Raw genomic sequence first — 12102 nt, 5'->3', positions numbered from 1 at the left:
GGAACCATGGGGGCATACCAGCATTTTGAGGGAGGGCAGAGGAGGAGGATCAAAGGAGATGAGATTAGGGTGGTTTGAAGGGATGAGGAAAACAAGGGAGTAGGAGCAGAGGAAAGAGTGAAGGAGGAAGTAACTCTGAAGAGCTGCAATGAGGACAGGCAAGGTGAGGACATGGAAGTATCCTTTAAATTTGCTAGCACTTAAGTCATTGGTGACCTTGAGCAGTCTTGGTGAAGTATTGAAGATGAAAGTCAGACTAGAGAGAGAAGAAGTGGGATATTGTTTACAGATACATATGCAATAAAAGAATAAAGATATGCTTAGGAATGATAAACACTAAGATTCAAGAGAGCAGTTGCCTCTGGCAGAGAGAGTAAAGTGATTGGAGAGGGCACTTCAACAAAATAGGATTTTGTTTTTTAACATGAATCATGGGTAGACATGGTGTTCATTATGTTATTTTCGGTGCCTCCTGAGTTAGGAGGGCAATGTAAATTCAGACCCATCCCTGCCTTTTTTGTTTTTTCCACCTGTGGTTGCAGGTAGTTGCAAACTTCCTTGCTGCTTCCCAAGGCCCTTGGGGCACTTGGGTTTTTGCCAGGGCCTTATTTCCAATTCCTCAACCTTAGGCAGACCTAGTGAATTTCTCCTGGCTCTGCATAGGTGGTAAAACTGCAGCCCTCATAACTTGTTTCTGATTCCAATACCCTCCTGTTATAGGAAACTGAAGTCAAGGAATTAACATTGAGTGCTCCAAAAACAGTAAAACCTGCAGGAAATTCAGAGTCTCCAAAGTTTAGAATTCCATTTGTGCCAAAAATATAGATAGTAGTCAGAGCAGCAAGGGGAACTGACCCAGGAGAGTCCCATGATCTGAAAATAATGAAACCTCTAGGACTTTCGGAAACACAAAGCCATTGAATTGGGGATGCTTACATATTCCAAGGACTCCAACATATTACCATGTACATATCACCATGATAGAGAGAAAAAGAAGCCCTCACTTCCTCGAACTGGTAATAGAACAATCAGAGTCTATAAAATTGGTATGTTTAACATCAAAAAAATAGCAAGTTAAAAAAAATCACTGTGAAAGGATAGAACAGTATGTTTAAAAAAAAAAATGCCAGGGATTTCCCTGGTGCCTCAGCAGTTAAGAATCCACCTACCAATGCAGGAGACATGGACGGGTTCAGTCCCTGGTTCGGGAAGATCCCACATGCCATGGAGCAACTAAGCCCATGCACCACAACTACAGAGCCTGCACTCTAGAGCCTGTGAGCCACAACTCTTGAGCCCACAGGCCACAACTACTGAAGCCCACGTGCCTAGAGCCTATGCTCCAAAACAAGAGAAGCCACCGCAATGAGAAGCTCGCGCACCACAACAAAGAGAAGCCCCTGCTGGTCGCAGAAAGCTCATGTGCAGCAACAAAAACCCAACACAGCCAATAAATAAATAAATAAATAAATAAATAAATTTGCTTTTTAAACAAAAGACATATATGAAAAAAAACACTAGAAAAACTTTTAAAATACAGCCACTGAAATAAAAAAAACCTCTGGAACTGTACTGCAGTTCTCAATTAATTAAATGATTCAGTGGATGCTAGGTGAAATGTTATTGAGTGCAGGATAAAGCATACCTGTATGTGAAAAATTGTGGCAGTCACCACTGTAACCAAGTGATGAAACAGTGTCACCAGTAGTGGGGCACTCTGAAATTAAGTGTCTCCTGATAGGATACAAATATGAAGTACACAGCATTATCTGGGAGATAATACTGTCAAAAATGTGTAACTTAAATCCAGTCCAGCATCTAGACTTAGGTTTTATTCTTTATTTTGTTTTTCTGAACTACTTGAAAGTTATGTTTAAAAAACACAAATTTTTAAAATATAATTTTACTTATTTATTTATTTATTTATTTTTGGCTGCGTTGGGTCTTTGTTGCTGCACACAGACTTGGTCTAGTTGCAGAGAGCAGGGGCTACTGTGGTGAGTGGGGGCTGCTCTCTTCATTGCCGTTCACAGGCTTCTCATGGCGGTGACTTTTCTCGTGGAGCACAGGCTCTAGGCGTGCAGGCTTCAGTAGTTGTGGCGTATGGGCTTAGCTGCTCCGTGGAATGTGGGCTCCTCCCGGACCAGGGATGGAACCCGTGTCCCCTGCATTGACACATGGATTCTTAACCACTGTGCCATGAGGTAAGTCCCCCCAAAACACAATTTACCCAAGTAAGTTTGAAGACCGAATTGGCAATTAGACTGGTGATTCATGAATTAGGCAACATCCCATTTAGCAACTAGAAGGGTGCTCTAAGTGGTTGTATAAAATGGAAGGTTTTTATAGGAAGGAAGGTGGGGCAGGAGAGCTATTAGCAAAAGAGAAGAAAGGATTATTTTTAGGCCAGGACATCTTTTTGTGGGAGAAGGGATTGGCAAAGATTTTATTATACAGATTGCCTCTTCTTTTTCTGGGGAATGAAGAGGGCCCGTTGGGCAGATTACCTCACTGGTGCTGACAAGAAAATTCCAGACTAATTGACTAAGATTACATTTCTGATGAAGGTTGCAACTGTAATAGGTTAGGTATGAAATCTGGGATTGGTGTCATGGGCTTTAGCACAAGTGACTTTTGGGCCTGTGGTTTTTCTCTTTTATAGTTGCAAATATCATGACTTTAGCTCTAAGTATTTCAACATGCATCTCCCAAGAATAAGACCATTCTCCCACATAACTATGGTATCATTATTATACTTAATAAATTAGAAATAATTCCCTAAAATCTTTTGTATCTAGAAATGAGATTTGTTTTAAAATAATTCAATAATCTGGTGGGCCAGTGGTGAGGGATGGGGAGACAGGAAATAACTGTGGCCATGAATTGATGATAGTAGATGCAGGCTGATGGAAAATGGTGTCTTTGCACTCAACAATTTTTTGCTTGAAATTTTTTTTTAAGATTTTTTTTGATGCAGACCATTTTTAAAATCTTTATTGAATTTGTTACAATATCGTTTCTGTTTTATGTTTTGGTTTTCTGGCCACGAGGCATGTGGGATTCTACCTTCCCGAGCAGGGATGGAACCCACACTACCTGCATTGGAAGGCAAAGTCTCAGCCACTGGACCTCCAGGGAAGACTCTGTTTGCTTGAAATTTTCTACTTAACAACAACAAAGAATAAGGAGAAGTGAAGAAGGGTTGAGGATTTGAGAAACTAGAGTGAAAACGGAGAAATCCATGAGAAGGCAGAAGGTAATTGGGGGCCAGTTGTGGGGAGACTGTGACTGTAGCCAGAGTGGAAGGGGGTCAGGTGCCTTGAGATGGGGGTGAGACTGAGGGAGAGATATTTCAGTTGTACTCACCTGTGCCTCGTCCCTCCTCACCCGCACCCCCCAGGACCCTGGGTGGATCATTATCTGCCCCATCGCCTCATGAGGCTGTAAACCCAGCACTGCAGCCTGACCAGGTACGGCTAGCCCAGTGGACCTGAAACATTACCTCCCCACCTGCTTCATAGCCTAGGGTCTGGGCCTTAGCCATCCCCTGAATTCACTGACACCCCTAAAATAATAGGAAATCAAAAGGGAACATATTTGCAATAAATGGAAAACAACAAACTGAGAAAATAATATTAGATGAAGCTGAGGTAATAAGACCTGGTCAAGTTTAAAATAAGTATGATAAATATCCTCAAAAGATAAAGGAGGATATTGTTAACCTAAGGTAGGAACAAACAAGAATAATCAGTTGGAAATATTGGGAATGAAAAATTTAATAGTTGAAATCCATACGTGGATTGAATAGCAGAATGGTTACAGCTAAGATGAAATGATGAGCAATAAGATCAGGGTGAGGATGCATTCAAAAGGCATCAGGAAGTGGTAAAGAAAACAAGAAAGGTAGAAAACAAATGAGCTGGTTGTTTGTGACACACACTGTTGTGGGCTAATCCCACAGCCATTTGCAGCCCCCTTCTCCCTTACTCATCTCTACATTGGAGATCGAAAAAGAAGGGACTGAAATGAGTATCCTTTGCTTGTAATATGTCCTGCCTCTTTTTTTTTTTTCATGCCTTGGACACGGATTTTTTTTTTTTTTTTTTTTTTTTTTGGTGCTCCAGGTGAGGTCACGGATGTTTTGTCTGGAGCTGTGACAGCTGTCTTGTGATCATGAGGTAAGTTCTTAGTCATCAGATCAAAAAAATCCAACACTCTCAGGACAGCCAAGTAGGAAGCCAGGAAGAGCCCAAGAAGGTTCTTGGTGGCTGAGCAGTTGAACTAATGCCAGTAGCCACCTACAGTCAGAGTCCTTGCTATGTAAAAAGAAAACCAAACAAAAACCCACTTGTTTATTTTTAAAAAATATTTGACTGCACCTGCTCTTAGTTGTGGCATGTGAACTCTTAGTTGTGGCATGTGGGATCTAGTTCCCTGACCAGGGATTAAACCCAGGCCCCTTGCATTGGAAGCACTGAGTCTTAGCCACTGGACCACCAAGGAAGTCCCCTGACTTGTTTGTTTTTTTTATTTTTATTTTTTTAAGAACTTTTATTGAGATACAGTTAACAGACAATAAATAGCATATATTTAGTGTACAATTTGGTATCCCAATCTCCCAATTCATCGCCCCACCAAGCCTCCCCGCTTTGCCCACTTGGTGTCCATGTGTTTGTTTTCTACATCTGTGTCTATTTCTGCCTTGCATTTCCTCTTTCATAGTTGTTAGCATTTGCCTTATGTATTGAGGTGCTCCTATATTGGGTGCATATATATTTATAATTGTTATCTCCTCTTCTTGGATGGATCCCTTGATCTTTATGTAATGTCCTTCCTTGTCTCTTGTAACATTTTTTATTTTAAAGTCTATTTTATCTGATGCGACTATTGCTACTCCAGCTTTCTTTTGATTTTCATTTGCATGGAATATCTTTTTCCATCCCCTCACTTTCCATCTGTATGTGTCCTTAGGTCTGAAGTGGGTCTCTTGTAGATAGCATATATATGGGTCTTGTTTTTGTATCCATTCAGCCAGTCTGTGTCTTTTGATTTGTGCATTTAGTCCATTTACATTCAAGGTAATTATCGATATGTATGTTCCTATTACCATTTTCTTAATTGTTTTGTTTTTGTTTTTGTAGGTCCTTTTCTTCTCTTATGTTTTCCACTTAGAGAAACTCCTTCAGCATTTGTTGTAGGGCTGGTTTGGTGGTGCTGAATTCTCTTAGCTGTTGCTTGTCTGTAAAGCTTTTGATTTCTCCATCAAATCTGAATGAGTTCCTTGCTGGGTAGAATATTCTTGGTTGTAGGTTCTTCCCTTTCATCACTTGAAATATATCATGCCACTCCCTTCTGGCTTGCAGAATTTCTGCTGAGAAATCAGCTGTTACCCTTATGGGAGTTCCCTTGTATGTTATTTGTTGTTTTTCCCTTGTTGCTTTTAATAACTTTTCTCTGTCTTTAATTTTTGTCAATTTGTCTACTATATGTCTTGGCGTGTTTCTCCTTGGGTTTATCCTGCCTGGGACTCTCTGCACTTCCTGGACTTAGGTAGCCATTTCCTTTCCCACGTTAGGGAAGTTTTCAACTATAATCTCTTCCAATATTTTCTCAGGTCCTTTCTCTCTCTCTTCTCCTTCTGGGACCCCTATAATGTGAATGTTGGTGTGTTTAACATTGTCCCAGAGGTATCTTAGGCTGTCTTCAGTTCTTTTCATTCTTTTTTCCTTATTCTTTTCCGCATCAGTGATTTTCACCATTCTGTCTTCCAGCTCACTTATTTGCCCTCTGCCTCAGTTAATCTGCTGTTGGTTCCTTCTAGTGTATTCTTCATTTCAGTTATTGTGTTGCATATCTCTGTTTGTTCTTTAATTCTTCTAGGTCTTTGGTAAACTTTTTGATCTTTGCATCCAGTCTTTTTTCAAAGTCCTGGATCATCTTCACCATCATTATTCTGAATTCTTTTCCTGGAAGGGTGCCTATCTTCTCTTCATTTAGTTGTTTTTCTGGGGTTTTATCCTGTCCCTTCATCTGGTACAAAGTCCTCTGCCTTTTCATTTTCTCTATCTTTCTGTGGCTGTGGTTTTCAGTTCCAAAAGACGAAATACTGCTCATACTGCTTGATACTGCTGTCTGCCCTCTTGTCCCGACTTGTTTATTTAAGCCACTATTATTCATGTTTTATTTAACCAGCTACTGAAAACATACCTAACTAAAATATTCCTAACTGATGCGTTGTTCAATAATCTGAAGAACTACAACATTGAGACTCAAAGAAATAAGAGAGGGGGCAAAGGTAGAAATCAGTGAAAAAGAGATTTTAAAAAGTGTTTTTAAAAGCTAGTTGTTTAAAAGTCTTAATAAGCTAGACAAACATGGTGAGAGTGATTTTTTTTCTTTTAATTGGCCGTGCTTTGTGGCTTGTGGGATGTTAGTCCCCTGACCAGGGACTGAACCCTTGACTCCTGCAGTGGAAGCATGGAGTTCTAACCACTGGACTACTAGGAAATTCCCGATAATGATTTTTTTAAATATACAAATGAAAAAATAGAGTGAAAAAGGGGGGAAAGGAAAATAAGTATAGACACAACCTAGGTAAAAAGTAATTTAAAAAAACTATTGAACAACTTTACATCAGTAAGTTTAAAAACTTTGACAAAATAGATAAGGTTCTTAAAAAAATGTAAAATGTCCAAACTGGCACAAGAAGGAAAAAAAAAGTAGTCTTGAATAGAGCAATATGCAATAAAGACATTGAAAAGATAATAAAAAAAACTTCCATCTCCTGAGCTCCAAGCTGAAGCAGTTATAGATAAGTTCTACCAAACTTTCCAGGAGTAATTGACTCCTACCAGTAGTTTCAGCCATTTGGGAAAACACAAAATTGGATCCATACCTGACACCATATACCAGAATAAACTTCAAACAGACCAGGGATCTAAATGTTAAAAAATGAAACTACATGAAGTAGTAGAAGAAAACATGAGGGAATTTTTCTTAATAATATGTGTGTGAAGAAAGCCTTTTGAATTATAACTCAAATCCAGAAGAGATAAAAGATTTATAAATTTGACTCCATTAAAAAATACTTCTGCATGGCAAAATGAAAACTGGGAGAGAATATTAGCAACTTATCAATACATGGCAGATAAAGAACTAATGTCCTTAACACACAAAGAGCTCTTTAAAATTAAGGGAAGGGAAACTTTTCCTTTCTGTGATGCATGGCTGAAAGATGGCAATGCGAGTTTCCAAGAAAAATTGAGGGGAAAGAGCAAACACTCAACATAAAAATGGACAAAAGATAAAAACAGAAAATACACACACACAAAAGATACAAAAATGGCCCTTAAACATAAGAAAAAATACTCAACTTCTCTTATAAAAAAGAGAAATGCAAATGAAAACTACACTGAAATACCATTTTTTACTATTTAGATGGGTAGAAATTTTAAAACTTGATAACACCCTGCTGGCAAAGTTTTAGGGAAACAGACACACTCATATGTTGCTGGAGGGAGCACACACTGTGTACAAACTCTGGAATCTGGCAGTACTTAACAAAACTACACGTGAATTTAGACTTGGACTCAACAATTCACTTCTGAGAATTTAGCCCAAAATATACACTTAGAAATATGGAGGAAAAAAACATATGCACAAATCTTTTAGTGCAGTATTATCTGTAATAACAAAATTCTATAAACAACTGACATTCCACCTATAGGGACAGACTAAATAAACTATAGTATGTCCACACAATGGAGTACTGTGCAGCCATGAAAGAATGAGGGACATCTCTATAAAGTGACATGGCTCGATTTCCAGGGTGTATTATTAAGTGAAAAAAGTAAGGTGTACGTTGCCTTTTGTTAAGGGAAATAAAACATATGTGATAATAATGAGGATGATGATTTTTTTTCCCAAAAAGAAACATGTAAAGATTAAACCATAAATTAATGAACACAGGGTGGGGGGATTGGAGTGGAGAGGATAAGGACAAAAGTGAGACTTCTCCGAGTTTATGTAATTTTATAGGTTTTGACTTTTGAATCTCATAAATCTTTCACATGATTGAAAAGGTAAAATCAAATTAAAAATGTATCATGATTAAAATAGGGCGTCATGCAGAAAAGTAAAAGTGATTAACACAGGAAAATCTAGAAATTATAATTCACCACATTGATGGACTCAAGGAGAAAAATAATATGATTATCTCAATAGGATCAGAAAAACATTTGATTGAAAGTTCAGCCCCTATTTTTGATAAAAACTCAGAAAACTGGGGATAGAAGAGAATTTCCTTAACATAATACAGACTACATGCCAAAAACTTATAGTAAATACCATGCTTAAAGACACATACACTTTAAAAATCAGAGAAAAGGGGCGTCCCTGGTGGCACAGTGGTTAAGAATCTGCCTGCCAATGCAGGGGACACGGATTCGAGCCCTGCTCCGGGAAGATCCCACGTGCCACGGAGCAACTAGGCCCGTGCACCACAACTACTGAGCCTGTGCTCTAGAGACCACAAGCCACAGCTATTGAGCCCATGTGCCACAATTACTGAAGCCCCTTGCGCCTAAATAAACTATAGTATGTCCACACAATGGAGTACTGCGCAGCCATGAAAGAATGAGGGACATCTGCAACAAGAGAGGCCACAGCAATGAGAATCCCATGAACTGCAATGAAGAGGAGCTCCCGCTCCCCATAGCTAGAGAAAGCCTGCGCAACGAAGACCCAAAGCAGCCAATAAATAAATAAATAAAATTTATTAAAAAAAAATAAAATAAAATCAGAGAAAAGGATTACTGCTGTCCCCACTAGTGTTGAACCTGGAACGGAAATCTGTGCCTAAGGGACCAGTAATTGCCCGCCTGTAGTGTTTCCTCCATTTTTACCTGGGCATACGGCAGCATGGCTGCCGGCTAAAAGACTGCATTTCCCAGCCTCTCTCCACTTGGTATGGCCATGTGACTAAGTTCAAGTTGAAGTGGAAATATTATATGTAAATGAAAGTATCCTAAACCTGTGTAAAGTATTTCTGACACTTATTAAAAAGGATGGGGACTTCCCTCGTGGTCCAATGGCTAAGACCCTGCCGCTCCCAATGCATACATGAAGTAGCTGGCTCCAATGAAGTGCTGGCCGTGCAGTAGCGGCCATGCACTGGTGGCCGTGCACAGCCACAATAACACTCTGGGTCTTTGACCCCATGGAGTCTCCACAATAACTCTAAATTTCCTTTCTCGGCTTCCTTCATGTGAGGGGAAAATAAACTTCTCACTTGTTCAAGGTACTCTTTGGGGAGTCTGTTATTCACTGAGAAGTTGAATACTAACACGGAGGATGAGACAAAACTCAGTATTTGCTGATGACGTGGTTTCCTGTATAGGAAAAGCCAAGAGACTCAATACCAACACATAAATAAACTAAAAAAGAGTTCTGCAGGGTTGCTCTAAATGAAATCATACAAATGAGTATTCCTCTCTACCATCAATAACCAACTAGTAAATATAATAGTAAAAGCAAGATACTCTTCACAAAAACAATAAAACTATAGAGGACCTAGAAAGCAACCTTAAAAATGACCTTTATAGAGAGCAAAGACTCTTAAGGACTAAAAGAGATAGAGTAAATGGAATAAAATGTATATATATTGATGGATAGTAACATGGTAAAGATGTTACTTGTCTCTAAATATATCCAACAGTTGAATGCAATTTCCATCAAAATTCCAGCAGAATCTTTTTTTAATTAATTAATTAATTAATTTTATTGGCTGTGTTGGGTCTTTTTTGCTGTGTGTGGGCTTTCTTTTTAGTTGGGGTGAGTGGGCTCCTCATTGCTGTGGCTTCTCTTGTTGCAGAGCACAGGCTCTAGGCGTGTGGGCTTCAGTAGTTGCAGCACATGGGCTCAATAGTTGTGTCTCACGGGCTTAGTTGCTCCGCAGCATGTGGGATCTTCCTGGAGCAGGGATCAAACCTGTGTCCCCTGCATTGGTAGGCGGATTCTCAACCACTGCACCACCTAGGAAGCCTGTCCAGCAGAATCTTTTAAGGAGCTTTATAAAGTTATTTTAATATTTACATGGAGAAATAAGATCCATGAATATCTTGTAAATAAGAGAACAAAGAACAAATAGAGAGGACATCCCTTGTAGGAAGCCACATTAATTAAAACAGGGTGATAATGGACAGGAAAATTCAGCTTCAGTGTAGTGGTTACTTCTGGGGCCAGGGACGCAGGGGATGCGATTGGAGAGGAGTGCTCAGGGAATAATACTAACAGAACAAGTCAAGTTCTGTTTCTTAATTTCGGTTGGGGATATTTAGCAATTTTTTAAAATTATGCTCCAAGAACATATGTTCCATATATCCATTTTTTTTTCCTTCAGATCTTTATTGGAGTATAGTTGCTTTACAGTGTTCATATATCCTTTTATACATCAAATACCTCATAATTTTCAAATAGGAAAAATAGAAAGTTTTCTAAAATAAGGCACTTTTATTTTTTAATTTAGTGTTATTTTTTTCTGGCCACACTGCGCAGCATGTGGGATCTTAGTTCCCTAACCAGGGATGGAACTCATGCCCCCTGCATTGGGAGCGCAGAACCTTAACCACTGGACCACCAGGGAGGTCCCTGAGGCACTTTTTTAACTCCAGGAAAATAAAAAATTATACATGGTAAGAAAGGTAATCATAGAACTCTACTTGGCTTGGCTCAAACACTGTTGAATATTGAAATACAATCACATGGAGATGATGGGCATAGGGAAGAGGGGGTGTGAGGGAGAAAACATCCTCATCTAGCTTGACGGTAAGTATTAAAAACAACACAAAACGCCTAAAGTGTAGTTGCTTGTGCTAAACCCCACATCACCAAACCGAGACTTAATTACAGTTTTGGCTTTCCCAGAAATGGAATCTTAAACCAGTCAGTCAGGAATTGCCTGGTCAGCACTAGTAAGGTCATCTGCCTGATAGACCCCTGCCCTCCCCTAAAGGAAAGGAACCTTGCCGTGACCAACCCGATTTTTGGCCTAGTACAATTTCCTTGTTTCTGCTCCCTTCTGCTTATAAAAGTCTTTCATCTGGTACAGCTCCGAGCTCCTTTCTCTCTGCTACATTGGACACTGCCCAATTCATGAATCACTGAATAAAGCCAATAAGATCATTAAAATCTACTTCGTTGAATTTTGTTTTTTAAAATAAATCAAGAAGTAATGTTTAAAATTATTGATTTAACCAACAAGGACCTATCAAGTATAGCACTGGGGACTATGCTTAATATTTTGTAATAACCTATAAGGGAAAAGAATCTGAAAACGTTATATATATATAAAACTGAATATATATATATATAAAACTGAATCACCATGCTGTACACCTGAAACTAACACAACATTGTTGTCAAGTATACTCCAATAAAAATTTTCTTAACTTTTTTAAAAGTAAAAAATAAATAAAATTAGTGATTTAAGAGGCAGCAGTATAGTCTGTTGCTCTGAAACACAGGCATACATCCAGCAGAAGAAACAGCTAAGCGTTAACAACGGTTGCTTCTGATGACAGAAATGGGGTGTGAGGTGGGATGTAGAGAAACAGTAATAGTTTTGTGGGGTTTTTTTTTGTTTATTTGTTTTAAATGCCATTTGGCAGTATCTGCCTTCTGCTTTGAATACTGTCTGTGGTGAGGAGATACTTGTTGCTTCTGGAGATATTGACAGAGCCTCTTAAGGGACAAGCCAAGGCGTTACAGTTTAGGACTCCTTTGAAGAAACTCAGCTCCCATTCAGTGCTGCCCCTCCCCTTACACCACTCTCTTCTGCTACTTGAATCATGATTACAGTGTTTATGTTTTTCCAGGCACACAAAATAATTTCCCCTAGATTGTGTACTCTTTTTTAAAAAAATTTTATTGAAGTATAGTTGATTTACAATGTTGTGTTAATTTCTGTTGTACAGCAAAGTGATTCAGATATATATACATATATATATGTTTTCATATTCTTTTCCATTATGGTTTATCACATGATATTGAATATAGTTCCCTGTGCTATACAATAGGACCTTGTTGTTTATTAGATTGTGTACT

This window comes from Hippopotamus amphibius, chromosome 1 (assembly GCF_030028045.1).
Source record: "Hippopotamus amphibius kiboko isolate mHipAmp2 chromosome 1, mHipAmp2.hap2, whole genome shotgun sequence".
Lineage (NCBI taxonomy): Eukaryota > Metazoa > Chordata > Mammalia > Artiodactyla > Hippopotamidae > Hippopotamus > Hippopotamus amphibius.
Note: the sequence above shows the minus strand (reverse complement) of the source record.